This window comes from Medicago sativa, chromosome 5 (assembly GCF_051527215.1).
Source record: "Medicago sativa cultivar Bolivia chromosome 5, Bolivia_mono, whole genome shotgun sequence".
Classification (NCBI taxonomy): Eukaryota; Viridiplantae; Streptophyta; class Magnoliopsida; order Fabales; family Fabaceae; genus Medicago; species Medicago sativa.
The window spans coordinates 20251489-20273289 of record NC_140753.1 but is presented as its reverse complement, the minus strand read 5'-3'; the positions used below and the strand labels follow the sequence as shown (position 1 = coordinate 20273289).

Below are 21801 nucleotides of genomic sequence, written 5' to 3'. Positions count from 1 at the left end.
AGAAAAACAATAAAAAAGAGTTCTTTAAACAAACGGGAATTCAAAATCTGTTGAATATGGCTTATATATAGACACATAAATGTGGCGAGGGATATTGTTATAGTCTGGACCGTAATACTTTATATATGGCTAGTAACATTGTAAACCCTAATTCACTCAATTAATATTCAGAACTATAGCTACTCTATAGTCGCAGAGGTAGGCACAATTGACCGAATTGGATAAACAAACGATCAAGTTCCATTGTTTGCGATTTATGTTATCTTTAATCTTCTGATACTAGTTGTTCTTCCAAAATCGAAGAAAAATAAATAATGGGGTACCTCAACAATGACCCTATAGTAATTGAGTCCATATATAAACACAAACATAACATTAGAAACGCAATAAAAGAGTTCTTTAAGCAAAATGGTAGTGAAAAAATCGAAGAACAAACAATGGGGTGCCTCAACAATGACCCTATAACAATTCACTCAATACATGAACACAAACATAACATAAGACAAATAATAAAAAACAACTCTTTAAGCAAAAGGGTATCAAAAAAATTAGGAAAAAACTATAGGGTACCTCAGCAATGACCCTATAGTAATTGAGTTCATACAAACACAAACATAACAATAAAAAAGGGTACTTTAGACAAAAGGGTCATTAAAAAATGAGAAGAAAAACAGAAAAAAAGTGTACCTCAACAATGACCCTAAAGTAATTGTGACCATATTCACTCATGAAAGGAGCTAATTCTTGAACTTTTTGACGATAACGACCGTCTAACGGAGATAAAGCTGTTGAAGTAGAGAGTTCAAAGTCACCGAAGTGAGCTCGGAGCATGTTGGTATTGGTGGTGGCGATGAGGGATTTGGAGGTGAAGTGAGAGGGAAAAGAGAAGGAAAGATGGGAAGAAGGAAAAGGGTGTGTTGGTTTTTGAGGGTTGAGGATATTGAAGGTTCAAATTTGGATGGTGTTAGAGAGTGCCATGAGTGAGGTTTTGAAGTTCGGAACAAATACTTCAAGCTATGCTTCAAGAACTATTAAGGGAACAATCACCACATACGGCAGTGGACAACAATGAAAGGAAATGTATATGGGTGAGATTGCTGTAGAGCGGAAGAAGGGAGAAGACGAAACATTATTAAGGGAAAATAAATTGGATTCTTTAATCTATTTATTAAATAAAATACATTTTTTTAATTTTAAATCTCAACCGTTGATTGATTTTTTTGCCACATCTCTTACATTTTTCCTTTTTCATGTTTCAAACCTGTTTCATTTTTCCTTTTTGTTGTGTGATAGTGTTTTTTTTAATTGAGAGTTTTTTTTTTTTTTGTTTTTTTACAGAAGTGGGTAAAGTGTTTTTTTAAACAAATTTGGGTAAAGTTTTAATTGTAGTAACTATCGTTTGAGTATGAATATTGTGTTTCTATTTAATTGTTGTTTTAATAAATAAAGTTTATTTTTTGTTATGTACAAATTTAAACTTTTATGAATCAAAATTTGCTTATTTAGATTTTTTTTTTTGTGAGTTTGGAGAGAAAGAACGAGAGAGTTTTGGAAAAAAAAAATGAACAAGTGAAAGAAATAGAAGAAAATGGGAGAAAAAGTTATGGGGGGTTAATTTTCTTCATGTTTTTTTAGGTGATAAATTTAACCACATTCATTAATTTTGCTAACATATTTATCTATGAATACGAGTATAATATTACAAATATTAAACTTATAAAATATAATATTTCAAGTATTTTTAAAGGAGCATAACCTTATAAAATATTTTTATCACACTTATTTAATATTTATTTTGAATATTTAAAAATTAAATTTTAGCTTCTTTTACAAAAAATTAAAACAAATATATATAATGATCATCGTCCCAGAAATACTAAATTTTAATTTTTGGTCAAACACAAATCCCACAATGTACCACATTGTATTTCTATGTTTGGTTGTGAAAAATTAATGTCTGGGATGTTACTGCTATCACAATTCATTCAAATCAAAACAGAAAATTAACAAACACAAATCTCACATTGTACCACATTGTATTTCTATATTTGGTTGTGAAAATTTAATTTATGGGATGTTACTGCTATCACAATTCATTCAAAATTAAAATATGAAATTAACAAACACAAATCTCACATTGTACCACATTGTATTTCTATGTTGGTTGTGAAAATTTAATTTCTGGGATGTTACTGCTATCACAATTCAATCAAATCAAAACATGAAATTAACAAACACTAATCCCACGTTATACCACATTGTATTTTATGTTTGGTTGTGAAAATTTAATTTCTGGGATATTACTGCTTTCACAGTCCATTCAAAATCAAAACAGGAAATTAACAAACACAAATCCCGCATTGTATTTTTATGTTTGGTTGTGAAAATTTAATTTATGAGATGTTACTGCTTTCACAATTCATTCAAATCAAAACAGGAAATTAACAAACACAAATCTCACATTGTACCACATTGTATTTCTATGTTTGGTTGTGAAAATTTAATTTCTAAGATGTTACTGCCATCACAATTCATTCAAAATCAAAACATGAAATTAATAAACACAAATCCCACATTGTACCACATTGTATTTCAATGTTTCGTTGTGAAAATTTAATTTCTAGGATGTTACTGCTAACACAATTCATTCAAAATCAAAACAGTAAATTAACAAACACAAATCCCACATTGTGCCACATTGTATTTCTATGTTTAATTGTGAAAATTCAATTTCTATGATGTTACTGCTATCATAATTCATTCAAATCAACAGGAAATTAACAAACACAAATTCCACATTATACCACTGCTATCACAATTCATTCAAATCAAAACAGGAAATTAACAAACACAAATCTCACATTGTAAATTATTGGGTGAATTAAATCATCTACAAAATCCAAAACCGAAATATCCAATAAAAAAAACTGAAATGATATAGCATTCAACGTAACTTTAGATCTCCGCAAAACCTAAATAAAGAATTTGCATACTGTATTATTATTACAGGATTTTGAAAGGTTAATAGCAACAAGCAACAACAAAAGGTAGGGCTGTTAAAAAAACGTTTAGCTCGTGAACTATCCGTCATAGCTGGGTTCCCTTCGGTTCAGTTATTGTTTTTATTAGAGTTATAATATTCAATATGGTTCAGTTTTTGGTTTTTCTTCAACAATTTTAATTATCAGTTAAGAATAGCAATTTGGTACAGTTCGGTTCACAAAGAATCAGCTCGGTTCAAAAAAGTGCAGTTTGGTTCTTTTGTAAAGGTTCTTTCTGATTCAATTCGAAACCACGAAATAGGTGCACTTAACTTTTATACCATTTCGCTTCACGACAAACCATTAATGGTTTGGTTTAGTTTTAATTTTACCAAACTAATACAACGGTCTGATTTCCTCTGTGAAGTGAACCATGAAAAGTTCTAAATGAAGTATGCATCAAAGATAAGCACACTAATTTGAACACATTCCATCCTAAAACATCAGTATCATTGCAAATTTATATTGAAAACAATAATTGACTCGATTAGAATTTGTAGTTGTGGAAGTATTTAATAAAATTTTAAACTAGATTAACAGGGCTTTTCCCCCATAATGTGTCATGAGCTAGTAAACTTTTAAGAAAAAAACTCTCCTAATGTTGTCCTACCAAGCACACAACCACACACCGTGCACTGAAGCACATCAATGGACTCAATTCACAAATATATTTAAGGCATTCAATATAATATAAAAGAGATTAAACTAGATAAAAATGTAAAGACAAAAGAATATCAATACCGTCTGGATTGGTTCAGCAAGCACCTCCCAGCACTGGTCCAAGTCTTCACTTAAGCGAGCTTCGTTGACCTAAATTGTGAATTGTTAATTATAACATTTACAAGAAAGCTCAATGAGTAAGCGAATTAATAGGAAAACACAAGAAAATTGTATTGTAGTTGTCTAAATAATCAATGTCTGCAACATTGTACATACATCCTCCTCATAAATAATGTACTAACTACAATGAATCTAATAGTTGGGGCAACAAAATGTATAGCAATAATAATAATAAATATAAATATAATGTTTTATTATCATGTAAAGATAATCGTGCACAAACTCTAAAAAAAGTAGCACAAATCAAATGTTGGATTGCACACCTGAAGCTTCCCAGTTCCTTGAAGTGTGCTTTTATATGCAAGAAGAGAGTGACCAAAATTTACACCTACGTTCCTTAAGACAGTTGAATCTGTCAAATCCCTCTGCAAAACAAATAAGCACAAACTAAAAAGTATTACTTCTAAGATCTACTTGCTATTGAGAACTTAGAAGGAATCAATGAGATAAATACGGGAAATCAGAAATCAGAATAGAGGGATAAAAGGTCCATACACTAGGATAGCTTAGGTCACTCTTTCACGCAAGAACGCGCACACACATTACTAAACAAAACTATACTAACCACTTTCAGAAGATGTAATTGTAAAAGGATTTCATTTACATACAATGTCAGCGTAAAGACTTTTTACACGAAAAATCAACCATGATAGTCAGATCACTAAAAATATTTGATTTTAATCATAACTACTTATAAAGTCACACATATGATTGGTTGTGATTTACTGACAATGTAAAACATTTTATACCGACAGTGTATCAAAATTAAACTCATTGTATAATCTTCTCAGTGTCACAGTTTAGAATAATGCCAACACATAATGATCGGAATAAAACAGAGAACATTAAAATCAAACTAAAGTAAGTCTTGTCTGCCAACGTGAAATCGGCAACTTCATGCTTAGATGAGAAAAACCTCCATTAGCCACACCTAAGTTGCCTTCGCTGTTCTCAAAATCAATGGGATTCAATTTGTGAGGCATAGTTGAAGACCCGATCTCCCCAGCCTTAGTGGTCTGCAAAAAAACCAGTTATGAAAAATGAAAACGATTGTTGTTTTGCTAAAAAGTAGGGCGCAACACTCTGGTCATAGATAATGTATTAGAAAACTCACCTGCTTAAAGTAGCCCAAAGATATATAGCCCCATACGTCTCAGTCAAAGTTGATTATTATATTGTTGAATTGGATGAATGAATGAAAAATCTTTGCCATGTAGTCATGGGTTTCAATCTGTTAACAAAGGGAAGTAATATAATCAGAAGGAATCATGAAATTAGCATCTTGTGAACAAATCGGTATCTCCTAGTGCTAACTTCAATTTTATACGCACTCAAGATATAACTATATATGTGTAAAACTGTGTTAAACCAGAATAAAACAAAAGGAAATAAAAATAAGAAAAATTTGATAACACACCTGAGCAACATAAGGATTAAAACCTAATCCAAGAAACTGTACAAACTCTTGTGCAATGCAAAGCCAGTTAACATCAGGATATGCAACAACTGCAGCGGCAAATTTCTCCAAAATCTCAACCTGAGATAGTTCCTTCCTTTCTCTGCTTAGCCTCACAGCAAATATTGCTATTTCCTTCCCCAATATCACAGGAAAATCACCAAGTTCAACCAAGACGGTTTAAGAATGAAAATCTGGCAACTAATAAAATTGAAGAATAATAATACTAACGAACTGAAATAATTGCTGAGTCAGCATTATTTGCAATATCTCAATATTACAATCTACAATGGTACATTCATTCTTAAATAATCAAGTAATAATGCACGAATCAGCTTACCGGGCCATGAGTGCGAGAAAGCATAGGAACATCGACATTATCTTTGGCCATTGTACACAAAGCTTTGATTATTTATCCATGACAGGAAACATAACAACATTCATTGCTTATTTCAGCATCAAACCATGGGCAAGGTTATTTATATCCTCAGATGTGCAAACAAAGTGGAAAAACTCAAGCACCTGTTGAAAATATTTGTTTAAAAATTATACGATGCCATCAAGGGTCTGTTTTGATTAGTTATTTGAGCTTATCTACTGATATAAGAACTTGTGATAGCTTATGGGAACATCTGACCATATGTACATAAGCTGTTTTCAGCTTATTTTCACAAGTTCTCTATGATTGTTTATGAAAACATTGCATAAATAAGCGCTTATATGAGAAGCGTTTCATTAAATTGTTAATCCAAACAGACCCAAAACTCAAACAGAAAGTAATGTACAATCACAAAGCACAAAAAATATAACATAAAGTGAATCACAACCTTGGCAATTTCAGCATTTGATTGGCACTTCTATTTCAAGAAATTCTCTAGAGCTTTAACACCATGATTTGTAATCCTCTCAAATTTTTTAATCTCCTTAACATCATCTTCACCAAAGTCATCAATCAAACCTTGTAAGAAAGACTTAGCATCTTCACTAAAAGCAGGAACCTCAGTGACTTCACTAATTTCAGCAAGCTTCAACAACCATTTAATCTATAACATCATAAACACAAACATAACATTAGTAAAACAATAAAAAAGAGTTCTTTAAACAAACGGGAATCCAAAATCTGTTGAATATGGCTCATATATAGACACAAAAATGTGGCGAGGGATATTGTTTCAGGGACATTGTTCTAGTCTGGACCGTAATACTGTATATATGGCTAGTAACATTGTAAACCCTAATTCACTCAATTAATATTCAGAACTATAGATACTCTATAGTCGCAGAGGTAGGCACAATTGACCGAATTGGGTAAACAAACGATCAATACAGTATTACTATGTTTGGTTGTGAAAATTTAATTTTTGGGATGTTATTGCTATCATAATTCATTCAAATCAAAATAAAAAATTAACAAGCACAAATCCCACATTGTACGACATTGTATTTCTATGTTTGGTTGTTAAAATTTAATTTCTGGGATGTTACTGCTATCACAATTCATTCAAATCAAAACAATAAATTAACAAACACAAATCCCACATTGTACCACTGATATCACAATTCATTCAAATAAAAACAGAAAATTAACAAACACAAATCCCACATTGTACCAATTGTAAATTATTTGGTGAATTAAATCACCTACAAAATCCAAAAACAAAATATCCAAAACCAAAAACTGAAATGATATAGCATTCAACTTAACTTTAGATGTCAACCCAGTTTAAGTTGTGGGCACGAAGAACCGCATTCAAGTCGTTTATATACATCCGTCTCATTCTATCCCAACGAGCAAAGTCTCTCTATGTTGCCATGTCCGATAACAAAATCATCTTATGTCACTGTGTTAAATTAGGTCGGGTACCACTGTACCAATCTTTCACCTGCAATGCAACGACAAAACCTGATATTTCTGTTAATTCGTAAATGAATAACAATATAATATAACTTCACAAAATACCACATGTTGTTGAGTATATAATTTAGTTCTTCTATGCATGAGATCTTTGTGGGAGAACATTTTGAAAATATACTCAAAAACCGAATCCATATTAAAGACAATTAAACTGCTACTCCCCCACTACGCTCAAACCGACCTAAAAGAACGAAACAACACAACAAGTACCGAAGGTAACTCAATACCATTCCCATACAACAGAAAATTTTAACGAATACTAGTTTGGACAAGACTGACCACGGCTCTGATACCAACTTGTAACGCCCTATTTCTATTAAAGCGATAAAACACGCGAATAATATAAGTTTTCAAGAAATAGACGTTACGTCTTCAACAAAAACCAAATCAACATGCATATATAAAAAAAATCTGAACAGTCGCAGCGAATATAAATCATACATCTCAAAAATACATGTAATAACTCTAAATATATCAATACATGAAATCTCCAAAACCCGACATATGAGCAAAATCTCCATAACATAAACAAATGTAGAATCTCATAAAACTGACACCTAATCAGAGCCTAATATAAGACTCTAAAAACCGATAACAGATATTATCTCCCGCTATCCAAGCAATCATCAATCAACTCACCAAAAGCAAACTAATCCTGCACTTCGTCTACCCATTCATACAAACAGGTAGGCGGTCAAAACCACTGAGGGTTAGCTTCACATCAATCATAATAAACATAAACAAAACATAAGCATTCAAGGATTTCATGCATAACACATATACATACCCATCCCTCCTAGAATACTAACATCACATGATTATTATCCCCCATTTCATACACATCATGCTATCACAATTCTAACATAACAAGCATATATAATCCCTAGTTAAGTCATCGACATAGGCTCATCATTTACCAATATCAATCAATGAAAGGATTGCCCACCTTATTTTCATTTAGCCTAATCAACTCAACAAATACAATTCATCATTTCAAAGCATAAGCAAGAAAGTCATCATCACTAAATGGTCATAAAATAACATTCAGATAAATTACACTTCATCATTCTCACCGAAATAAACATCATTAATTAAAATCATCAGTTGTACAAGTATCACCATTAACCACAAACATCAATAAGTACACATCTTCGTCAAATATCACCAAATGTACAATTCCCCAAACTCACCAATGTGTATAAGTCACCAAAGTTCACCCACCACACAATCAAATATGACGCATTTAACAAATTCACCAAATGTATGTAATGCGCCCAAACACAACTCTACATGGATACGGTACCATCAACTACGACAAAGTCTTCAACTCGTGATGCAACAAAAACATCATCAATACGAATATAAAATCTATCAACTACGACAAAGTCGTCAACTCATTGATGCAACAAAAACATCATCAACTATGTATGCATGAATATATGACTTAACACCAATACATATATTCAACCACACATTCACAAACACCATTGGATATAATATCATATATCACCTTTAATTTGCATACATGCATTCACCGACAATATCACCATCAAAATTAGAATGTGTGCATTCACCACTAACAATCAATATTCAACATGTTCAACCAACAACAAAACATAAACATGTTTGTCACAATTCATTCATCAAATAATCATCACCAAACATTTAGCATATATGCAATCATCAACAAATCGCCATTACTTAACATATATGCATTCATCGACGTTATCGCAATCAATTAACATATATGTATTCACCAATATCAACTTCATCATATAATTCAACAACATCATATGATTTCTCACAATCCAAATAAGGGAGAAAATACAACACCTTATGATAAATATCATATTCAAAACTTAACACTCATTAACATATCTTCATTCAATCATATAAAACTATTCACGAAAGATTTATATGGTACTCGGCTTTAAAGAACCATTTTCGACGAAATCCGTATCAAGTGGCAAAACCGACCAACATTGATATTTTCAAAGCAAAGTAACTTATTCAAGTTTGAAAACTTACGAATCAATCTTAATCAATCATGTAATCATGAACTTAGGCCACTTACGAACTATCAAACATTAGTTCAAAGATTAGCCTAAGTTCGTATGAGAAAACCCCAAGTTTATATATTCCACATTTTCACCCGAAAATCAAGTTTTACATGATTAAGACATTAAACCATCCTTACATGCCTTGCCTAAGTCTATATGAACTGTAGACCAAGCTTGTAATCCTTTTTGTTCGCATGAGTTCATTTTCTGACAAAATCCGAAAAACTTAAACGACACAAATACAAGTTTCAAACCATTTGGAAAATTAAAGTTTCGACAAAGCCAATTATGTTCCCGTAGTAAAGTGAGTGAAAACAGCAAAAGTACACCTTCAAACAGTCGCAACGGACCCCTATACGACTGCCCCCAAGCACCCGAACACGGAGCAACAAGCATGTTGCCCTGTCCAGAGCGCCTGGCGCCAGGAGTATAGCGCCCAACGCTGGCTCTCTGTGAGTGGGCGCCTAGCACCCCTACCTCAGGCGCAACGCTGCAAAATAGTTAAGTCCCCTATTCGTCAAAAATGATCCAAGGCACAACCCGAGGCTCTAACACATCGAATACACTCGTTTCACGACATTTGAACAAGTTATGAAATTGTTTAAAAAGATTTTCTCAAAACAACAAGTCTTCAACCACAACAACAATTCATTTATTCCAATTCAACACAATTCAACAACATCAACTCAACTTAATTTATACCCAAGCAATGGAATGAGATTATCAACAACAATCAACCACAATCACAACTTATAATCATGCATTCCATCACAATTCAACAACAACATGTCATAATTCATCAATTGATCATATTTCATCAAGTATTCATATATATATATATATATATATATATATATATATATATATATATATATGTATATATGTATATATGTATCATGATCATGCAATTTCATCATCAACAATTCAATTAACATCAAATTAACATACTCAAACATATCACTACAACATGAGCACGAATTTCAACGGTTGGGTTCACAATAATCACTTATTCAAATAAGCACTTATGCATAGATAAAGAAAGAAGAAACTAACTAAGAGATTATGCCTGAAATCTTACCCCCTTACCTCAATGAACAATAATCCTAGCAAAAACTTCAATTTAGCTCCTAGAATCTATAACACCTCTTGGTTCTTCAAGCTTTCTCCCTTCTAACCCTTTTGCTCCTTCTCTTGAACCCTCTCTCTCTCTACCTCTCTCAAAATTCTTATGAAATGAAATGAAAACCTATTTTTCTCTAAAGACAAGAGTTTTATATAGACTCCTCACAATTGGGCTTAACCATTAACGCCTTAATGGGCCTAACCCATTTACTAAACCATTTACAAAATGTTTCTACTCACCTAACGGTAAAATAATAATAACGATCACTTACCGGCTCACAACTAATTACTACACTAGCAACTTAGTAGAATAATGGTTCTCACTTGAAACACTAAAAATAATCCTCACCTTGAAATTACTAAATTACCCTTACTTACAAAATGACCAAAATTCCCTTTTTGCCTAAAATCCATTAAAATGCATCCAATGTTAAATAATCACGCACAAGCACATATAAACACAGATTAAAACAATTAAAATAAATCTAGCGAAAATCAGACTGTTACAATGTAGGTGTAGATTAGGAAATAGGGTATGGAGGGCTAGAATGGAACCTCTCATCCCTCTTGTGACATTAGGCAACAATGCCATTGGCAATCATACATGACTTTAAGGGGGAAATAAATTATCCAAGGTATTTTTGGAATATCATGTCATTAAAATCTTTGAGATTCATTTTTATGCACGGTTTAAAACTTTTTTACACATGCATTGAATCAAATAACACCAAATATATATGTTTAGAGATATTTTGGAAACTAATCTAAAAAAGTGACATTGTTTTTTGACTGAATTGACTGAATGCTTGTGTAATATAGTTTTACACTTTTGGTGTATATAAATTAATTTCAATTAGGCATCAAAATAACATGTAAATGGTTAATAACCAGTGGCGGAGCCCTTCATGGCCCACCCCGAAAAATTAAAAAATCAACGATTATAAGTCTATTTTGCGAGATTTTATACAATTTTGTGTCGGTTTTAGGTTTCGGTTGATCCAAATTCCCGCAAAGTAGCGTAGTGGCCCACCTGAAAAATTTAAATAATTCAATTATAGGTTTATTTTGCGAGATTTTATATAATTTTATGTCGATTTTAGGTTTCGGTTGATCCAAATTCCCGCAAAGTGGTGTAATGGCCCACCCGAAAAATTTAAATAATTCAATTATAGGTCTATTTTGTGAGACTTTAAACAATTTTTCAACGGTTAATTTTAGTGGTCCACCCAAACCTTTTTTTTTGGCTCCGCCACTGTTAATAACTAAGAAATGGTGGAAACATCTAAGTCTGTCTTTGGAGGTATCAAATTATACCTTGAATATCCCGATTAATTTACAAGATAGATGCTACATGCATATATTATAACAATAAGAATTTTTCTATAGAAAGATATATTAGGCCCCAGTTATTCTATTCCAGATTTATGAGCTAAAGTTGCTGCTATTTTTGTTGGTAATGACTGGTAAAAAGATGATGACATTATCTTTCATATAAAAGTGCAAGTAATTACCAGATGAAACAGTGAAAATCTATCAAATTAATCATAAATCAGAAGGAATAACATAAATTAACATGGTATGTAGATGTGACCTGATATGATTCATTATCCAAGGACCCTCCTTTTATTTTTCAATTTATACATTCTGTTAGTCTGTTAGATGATTATATACTTTATTTTATTCATTATAGAAAATAAATTGATTATATACATTCTTCACTATGCATTCTGTTATAGTATGATTTATGATTTTATTGTAACATTAAACCATGTCTTGTAGGCTATTGAAGAGGGGAATGGTAAAGGCATGGTTCAGTTTGTGGCATAATTTGTGCACCTATTGACAAAGTTTGGAACATAGTCTCACAAACTGAGAAACTTCCTCAATGGATGCCAATGGTGGAAAGATGCACTACCTTAGCTGGAAATGAAGATGAACCAGGCTACGTTAGGCTAGTTTCTGGTTTCATGTTTCCTCAACAAGATGGAGAAAGGTCATGGATCAAAGAAAGGTTGATTTCAAAGGATTTTTCATCACGTAGCTATGTTTATAGAATGGAAGCAAGTAATGTTGGTTTGGATGGATCTGTAAATTCACTAAAATTAGTTGACTATGGTGATGATTCAACTCTAATATTCATTGGTCTTTTGAGATTAATCCTCTTGAAGATGTGTCTGAGAATAGCTTAGTGGATTATCTTGGATTTCTTTCTAAATCTTGCATTAATAAGATTGAGGGTGCTATAGTAGCTGCTTCAACAAATGTTTCATCATAACAGTGAATATCTTTTTATTCAAACCATAAGCTTCTTCACAATTCATATATACATGTAAAGTGGAGTCTTTGTTATATATATACATAATCATTATGGATAATAATTGCCTGGTGATTGTAATTTGTATAAGCTACTAATCACAAGAAAGAATGAATAGTTATTGTCGAGTATGGAACACGGTGTTTATAAGTGTGCACGCTGCTCGAGGGGTGAAGCTCTTGAGTACGTTTAAGAGGTGTTTTACGGTAAATCTTATTACATTACTTATAATTAATCCTCTAAGATATTCGATGGCTTTTTTTTAAAAAAAAGACAAAAAAAAAAACTATATTAATGAAAAACCACTTACATCCTATTATAATTTACACTAGTACTAGTATGGAGCCCATGCCAAGCAAAGGTAAATAAATAGTTATTAAAAATATAATTTGTTTTATGGTATAGATTTACCGCAATATTTGAATGTTTTTTTACATAAAATAAACTTGTCTAAGGGTAGTTTAAAATAAACATGACATGTATGTAATGGATGATGAATATTCGTCTCACACACGCATATTGGTTGACATGCATGCACTATCATATATTTCTATGAATGTAATTAATTATTAATTATCTTGAATAATTTACAAAGAAAAAATTATAAACAAATGTATGTGTTTGTTGGAACAAAATGTGTTTAACAATGAACCTTAAAGAGTTTTGATGATAACAAGGTATTAAAAATTGTAAATTGGACTAGCTAATATTTGTTCAAGTGTACAGGACCTTAATTAGAAAGTTACATCATCATTGGTTCTGAATGAGCAAATAAAGAGCAAAGGAAACAACATAATTGAAGCTTGGACGCTCCTGAAGGCAACGTGCTCCTGAAGTTAAGTCGCTTCTGAAGTAAGAATAGTGCTCCTGAAGACAAGAAGTCCAGAAGTCATATCATCAGAAGCTGCATCATCAGAAGCTGCCTCATTAGAAGCTATTTCACCAGAAGCTGAATATCAACTGGATTTGCAAAAGATTCAAGAATTGAAGAATTATCACTGCAAAAGCTGTCTATTGGATTCGAAAATGCTACAAAAGATTAGTGGAACTTTGCAACGGTCATTTCAAAGGTGTTTGAAGGCATGTGCTTGCAATTTGGACGAAAGCGTTGACATTTGTACGAGTTGTACAACCACGTTCTCCACTACTCTGTTTTGTGTCCACGCTACAAGACAAGAAAACAGCTCCAGAATACGGCTTCGCCTGCATAGATGTTCCTTTGGATAAGGAATGGATTTCAAATTAATTCTTCATAGGACAACAACCAAATCAGGCAAAAGATCAAAGGTGAAAGATCAAGCTTCAGCAACGACTCTTTGGGCGCTGGCAATTTCACAACGTCTCTTTCACACCTCTATATAAAGAAGTGAAGACTTAGAGTTTTGGTAATGCAAGAACGCTGAACGAAAGACTCACAACATTCTTACAAGTGCCAAACCTCTGCTGAAATTGTTCTGCATTCACTTAGAATTTCTGTGTCTTATAGTCATATCTTAGAAATTCTTAAGTCCATTGAGTCTGTATCTGATTTGTATTGTGAGCACCTCTGATTGTATATCAAGTGTTCAACCTTAAACAATTTTCTGTGTAATTTTGTTTAGTTAGGAAGTCTCTTGCAATTGTGCTTGAGCAGGAAGTCTCTTGATTGTGTTCTTGAGCAAAGGAAGTCTCTTGCTTGTGTGCTTGAGCAAAGGAAGTCTCTTGCTTGTGTGCTTGAGCAATTGTAATCAGATATTACTCTTAGTGAAATCTCCTTGGAAGTGCAAGGGGGACTGGACTACTTCCGGATTGTGGAAGGAACCAGTATAATTGCTTTGTGTCGTTCTTCTTCTCTCTCTCTGTTTTATTCCGCTGCATTTAGATTCTGATCATCACTTCAGAAGCTGTCTCACTTAGCTTCTGATCAGTGTATTCAGTTGTTTAGGAGAAACGAAGAATTTTTCAAAACACAATTCAACCCCCCTTCTTGTGTTTTTCTCACCTTCAGTGTTAACCCACTTGAGCTGGTCTGATGTTGTTGGTTTGTGTCTCTTGTTTGATTCTTCGAGATGTCAATTTTGGTGAGTTAGTTTAGTTTCTAAAAAAAGCGTTCAAAATAAAAATTGAGTGTCCTCGTGTGGTTATCTCAGTTGGTAGGGACAAACTTAATATATGCAAAGTTCAGGGTTCAAACCCCAACCACCAAAAACAATTGAGTTTTTTTAGGGGGAAAAATGAGTTAGTTGTGCCTTAGAAATGACCCAATTTTATAATAATAATTATTATTATTATTATTTGTTTATAATAAATAAAAGGTTTAAACGCACTTTTGGCCCCCTAACTTTGCATTAGTTGCAATTTTGGCCCTCTATTAAAAAAAAAAAACATTCCAGCCCTCCTAAGTTTCCCCCTTTTTCAACTTTCAATTTTGGTCATTTAAAATCAATCATTTAAGACGGTAAAAGATCAAGAAACCAGTCCCAAGCCATATTATTTGCCCTGTAAATTTGAAAATTGTTCAACAAGACACCCCACTTGTTTTTACTATCTATTAATTCATTGTTTTTGGTGTTGTATAAGAACCTGAAGAGTCTCACATATATAAAGTGTGAATGTTGATGTGTCAAATTAGTTTGAAGTCTCACATTAGACAAAAGTAACAACATATAGTGATAAGATCCATAAATTTGTGTTGATGTTGAACAAAATATAAGTGATAAGATTCACAAATCTAATGTCTTACAATTTTTTGTGAAGATTTGTGTTCAAACTCACTGGTGTCGTTGCTCTTAACCCAATATAAGGGTCCACACCGGTGTTTGCTCTATTGGAAGTGGTGTTTGCTCTATTGGAAGTCCTAACAATAATAAATTACTCTTACATCATACAAGTTTATTTTTCATCATATCACATTTGATCTATAGGAGAAATTTATAGATTAAAGACTTAAATATGTAAATCGTCCATGTAAGTTCGCGTATTTTTGGTTTTCGTCCCTGTATCTTTTTTTTGTTCTAAAATAACCCCCTTAAGTCATAAACGTTTTGGTTTTCGTCCCTCCCGTCAACTTCCGTTACAAAAACGCCTACTTGTCTAACGGCTGCTGACGTGGCGAAGGATGACGTGGCAAAAATGCTTATGTGTCATGACAGATGATCCCTAACTATATTACAGGGACCAAAACCAAAAACGAAAAATTACAGAGGGACGAAATTAAAAACACCTAAATAACAAAATTTGAAATTTAAAAACCATTATTCCCATGATTTTAGTCTTTTAGTCTCATTTTGTCTCTCTTCAACTAACTACAAGTGGTAAAATCAGTTTTGAAGCAGACATACAGAGAAACGAAGAAGATGGCAGAGAGAGGAAGAAGACACACACACACACACACACACACACACACACACACACACACACACACACACACATATATATATATATATATATATATATAGAGAGAGAGAGAGAGAGAGAGAGAGAGGATGGAAATAATGGTTTTTAAATTTCAAATTTTGTTATTTAGGTGTTTTTAATTCCATCCCTCTGTACCTTTTCGTTTTTGGTTTTGGTCCCTGTAATATTGTCAAGGATCATCTGTCACGACACATTAGCGTTTTTTGCCACGACATCCTTCGCCACGTCAGCGACCCTTAGACACGTAGGCATTTTTGTAACGGAAGTTGACGGGAGGGACGAAAACCAAAACGTTTATAACTTACAGGGGTAGTTTTAAAACAAAAAATGATACAAGGACGAAAACAAAAAACATGCGAACTTACATGGACGATTTACATATTTAAGCGTTCAAAAAAAAAATTATTCTATGCTACGAATAAAATATGAGTAAAGATTGATGGAAATAATTTTCAAAAGAATATATATATATATATATATATATATATATATATATATATATATATATATATATGATGAGACTTTTACAATTTATGGAGAATTTATTATGGTTGACTGCCAAAAATATATGAAATAATTAAAGGTACATTAGTAAAGAAATACTTCATCTGAGGTAGTTAATTTATTTGAAAATTAAGAAGGGATTTTATAAAATGGAACAATTAAATTTTTAAGAGAATGCTATATTTAGGGACATAAGTAATATTAAGGCTATGTTACCTAATGACGATAAATTAGCTAATAGTTTTTTTCTCTGACGAAAAAGCTTATAACTTATTGAAATAGCTTATAAGCTTGTTTAATCATAATGTAACATGTTTGGTACAAGTTTCTCCCATAAACTTATAGTTTATAGCTTTTTATATCATCTCTCACTCAATTTTAACTTTGTTATTTTGGTTGGATTTCTTTTGACAGAACTAAGTCTAAATATATTGTCAATCTCATTAACCAGGTTCCACCAATGATGAAGGATTGTTATCTAATGCATCCAACCTGATTTTATTTTTGTTGATTAAGATTCTCTTCTACCTGCATTGAGAAACCAATTAACAAGAAAGCAATTACTTTCATGACAGAAAAAATTGCTTTTACAATAACAATTTTCAAAAAAAGAATATGCTAAGTATGAACAAATATAAACACACATCACAAGCATATACTTGTGAACTGTGAATAAACAAGAGATTTGAAAAGATATACTTAGGAAAATGTATCATTATTAAATAATGAAACTTTAGGGGATATAGTGAAACAAATCAACATCCTACTACAGTACAAGAAGAAAAGTTTATGTCCCGCAAAAAAAAAGAAGAAAAGTTTATGATAACTAGGGTAAAATGAATGGCATACTTACTTCAACATCGTGAATGAACACAATGTACATGTGTTATCTTTGACCCCCAAAAATTAAAAAATCAACGATTATAGGTCTATTTTGCGAGATTTTATACAATTTTGTGTCGGTTTTAGGTTTCGGTTGATCCAAATTCTCGGAAAGTGGTGTAGTGGCTCACCCAAAAAATTTAAATAATTCAATTATAGGTCTATTTTGCAAGATTTTATACAATTTTATGTCGGTTTTAGGTTTCGGTTGATCCAAATTTCCGTAAAGTGGTGTAGTGGCTCACCCAAAAAATTTAAATAATTCAATTATAGGTCTATTTTGCGAGATTTTATACAATTTTATGTCGGTTTTAGGTTTCGGTTGATCCAACACTAAAACTTCTTTATGCGGTAAATTTGCACATGAAATAATTGGTCACTTGAATGGATAAAAAATAATTTGGCCCACCCCCAAAATATTTTCTAGCTCCGCCACTTACTACAATTATATATGATGAAGTCTCATGATTGGTAGAGCTCATTTCATTCCCTTTTTTCCACATTGGAATCAATTCCTGTGACCAACAACAACTCAGTTGTGTTTTAATGATTGAGAGTCAGCATCAACATCATTCTATGAGCTCGTGAACCAAAATCCAACGAGTGCTCTGACTATCTCCATGCCAAGAACCTTCTAGCACAGTGATAGTAAGCTTGGATCACACCAAATGTCAATGACATTGAAGCCATACGTGCCGAAGGAGGCAACATCACCATCGGAAATGCATCCTATATTTTAACCGGTATGTTATTGATAATTTTATATCTAATCTACTTAAAAACAATATAAGTTACATGTTAAAAATATAAATATCATCGATAAAAATTAACTTAAGATATTAAAAGAAAAATTAGTGTGAAGATGAATACAATTAACTTAAGAAACTAAGCCATCACTAAAAATAATTTAGAAATGACCTGCATTTGACACACAGCGCCTAACAACATAAGTGTTTTTAGTGCTTCAAACAAACAAACAAACAAACAGTCCCACATAGAATACTTGTGAAAAACAGAGGAGAACACTATCTATAAAACCAGAAACATATGAGATTGGAATATCAATTTAGGATTTGAGGTTACTACGTGTCTGTCTTCACTGGCCAGCGTAAAGTCATCATCCAAAATAATTAATGTTATGAGGTATTCCATCTTCTTGAAAGCCTCTCTACTTCAATCCAGGAGTTTTGACGCATAATTTCAATTTTACTTGTTCCCTTTAAACACGATAAAAGCACAAATCAACTCAAATGGGTAATTTTTATTAGCTGCTAAGCTTTCATTTCCTTTTTACGTCGGGTGTCATTACCTTATTGTCTTATTAATTAAGACTAGCATTAAGTTGTTCGATCCTATTATGAATCAATTGTATAGAGAAATCTCACCAACCTTTTAATCATGAATTCAAATTAAACTATTTCACCAACCTTGTGATTCTGACATTGACGCAAATTATTAGTATGGCTATTACACAACAAGTGTGAAGATGAAACCTTAACATACAAGCTATCACACAACAAGAGTGAAGACAATAACTTGAAGCGCAAGCAAGAATCCCAAGCTTAGTGATTAGACTTTATTAGATGTTATCACCCTATGATTACTATGGTGTACCTTTATTAGTATGGCCACTATGTTTCATTGTTCTGTTGATTGATCTTCCTTTGATCAAAACCCTTTATGTATCTTCAGTTCAATTTGAAGATATGAAAGATTTCATGAACCTTGTCTGTGGGTGTCCCATATTGGAGTATTTAACTACCATTGGTGTTGAATCAACAATCGATATTACGGTGGGAGGGTGCATTAAACCTTTATCGAAATTGATGGAGGTCGATATCTGTTTATTTGATGTTCATTTCAGAGTAGTTCAGAACGTCCAATCTGTAAGTGTATATGATATATGATAATGATGCAACAATACCCTATTTGTTGCCTTGAATAGTCTCATGTTACTAGCATGTGGGTTAAAGCTAAATTTGAAAAGAGACTAGATTAATTGATGTTTTTCATCTATATTGGTTTCAAGGCATTCATGTGTGGTATGAGGTAGTGAAAATGCGAGAGAGTTGTTCCAAACTTCAAACTCTTACAATTGAAAGGATTGCACTTGGGTGACATTAGTTTTTGATGATATTGGTGACATTGTTCATATCTTTCTTAATCAACTATTTTCTCTCATGTAAATAATTTATTTTAATCATTCATTCATCATTAGTTTTTTATTTGTTATTCTCTTTTGTTCAAGTATTTTAAAAAAAAAATTATGTTTTGTCTCTAATCGACACTGCTGAATTCAACAACTATAGAGGGTGGGGAATACCCTAACCACGTTCTTAAAGGTGTTTCCTATCATTTAACAACTTGTCAAATTATAAACTACGAAGTTGTAGAAGTTGATTTTCGATTTGCAGCATATATTTTGCATAATACTGGACTTTTACGGATTATGACCATTTTCCATACTCTTCGCCTAAAACCAATGGAGAGAACCCAATTTTTAGATAATTTATCCTCGTGTCCAACAATCTCTCCTACATGTAAGTTGGAGTTGATATGATATGTATCTAGAATTCCTAGACATATATACAGTGTTTTCGCTAGTTTTTAGTATCTAGAATTCCTAGACTTTTTTTTTATTTTTTTATTTTATGTATATGGTACTACTTCATTTGATAATTTGATATATCGTCTACAAATTTTAGGGTGAACTTGATAACTATATATGCGATTAGGTATTGTCATCATCATCACAACTGCCAACAAGAAAATCATTGACATGTCTATTTGTCCTTTAGTACTTCATTGTGTGTGTATTTTATCATGTTTTATTGTTAATATTTAATTTAATTTAATTTATTTGTTTCAATATCATGATATATCATATATATGTTATCTTAACTTGTTGCATAAAAAAATGTTACCTTAACTTGTCTAAAATTCCTATCTCAATATTCGTGTTTTATGTCTTTAAATTTAAACTTAGAAAATAAATAGTCTTCTTGAGCGAAAATTTGTAAAAAGATGTCTGACCCCAAAGATTATTATCAGTACAAAATAGATGAATATGGATTAATAAAACAAAATAGTCATTTAAACACTATTAACTCACGAACAGAATATGATTTCATTTTCACTCACAAGGGATTTAAACATAATCTGTGCTAAAATTTGTTGAGTGAATATGAATTGAAGTGTGTACTTCAATCAAATTCAACATAAAGTTGGTTTGAATAGGATTCAAAGGTCCTCAGAGACAATGAATAGCATATATAGTGTATGTGTGTTATTTTAAAACAATAAAACCACATTAGTAAAAATATATTTAACTTTTCATTTAAAAACTTATGATTTTAGGTTCTAAAAAATATTATTCTATTAGATATTATTTTGTGCTTTATAAATAAATTATTTTTCTATAATGAAAATTCCAAAAATACCCATAGCTTTTAAAGAAAAATACAGTCTTGCCCACCCAACTCTTACTCTGCTTACTCTTTGTTTACCCCTCTTGTCACCTTTCTTCTCACATTTCTCTCGTCCCCCGCCTCACGGATGTTCTTTTCTCAACCCGTTACTGTGCAGTTAAGTAAATTAAATTAAATATTCCAATTATGGATTCATATTCTTTAAAGTTTGTGTTCGATTTGCCTCAACCATTTTAGTTTTGTTTTAGTTTCAAGTACTATATATTTTTCATTTTATATATGAAATGCTATGATTTTTTTTTTTGAAAGAAAATGCTATGAGTTTATTTTGTCTTAAAATGAAGTATATTGTGGCTACATATAAGTTTAGCTAACTTGAATCTTAAAATATGTGTCATATTAGGTTCTACGACTTGTATTTTTGAATTGATAAGCTTTTAATTAAGCGATGGTGTTTAACGCTTATTACAATTTTTTTTTTTAACATATGCTTATAACAACTTAAAATTTGTATTTATAAATTATAGCTGATTTTTATGGTCCATCCGAACATTTTTTCTATGGCTCTGTCATTGGTGGCAAAGTTGTCCTTCAAAAGATTTATCATTGTTTCATTCTCAAAACTAAATTCGAACTCAAGACATGATTAAACTGAAAGGGGTCCATTATCGTCTCAGTCAAGTATTTTTGAATATACCATAAGATATTCAATGAATGTATATAACTATTTTAAATTGTCAATGTGGATATCCATTAAAAATCATATATGTATTCACATTTACGCTAGCTATATATAAACATTTGAATTTGTAATTATCCTCATTAACTTACAAAAAATTAAAA

The 21801-nt window shown here is 31.9% G+C and overlaps 2 pseudogenes across 1 annotated transcript; one reads left to right on the top strand and one right to left on the bottom strand.

The window, feature by feature from the left end:
- Window positions 1–4441: 4441 nt before the first annotated feature.
- LOC146920882 (uncharacterized) lies at window positions 4442–5517 on the bottom strand (annotated as a pseudogene). The gene is made up of 3 exons (XR_015011106.1): window positions 5299–5517; window positions 4996–5112; window positions 4442–4897 (listed from the first exon to the last, which is right to left on the bottom strand). The product of XR_015011106.1 is annotated as an uncharacterized LOC146920882 (transcript).
- A 5502-nt stretch (window positions 5518–11019) lies between these two features.
- LOC146920881 (lachrymatory-factor synthase-like) lies at window positions 11020–12709 on the top strand (annotated as a pseudogene).
- The last annotated feature ends 9092 nt before the right edge of the window (window positions 12710–21801 follow it).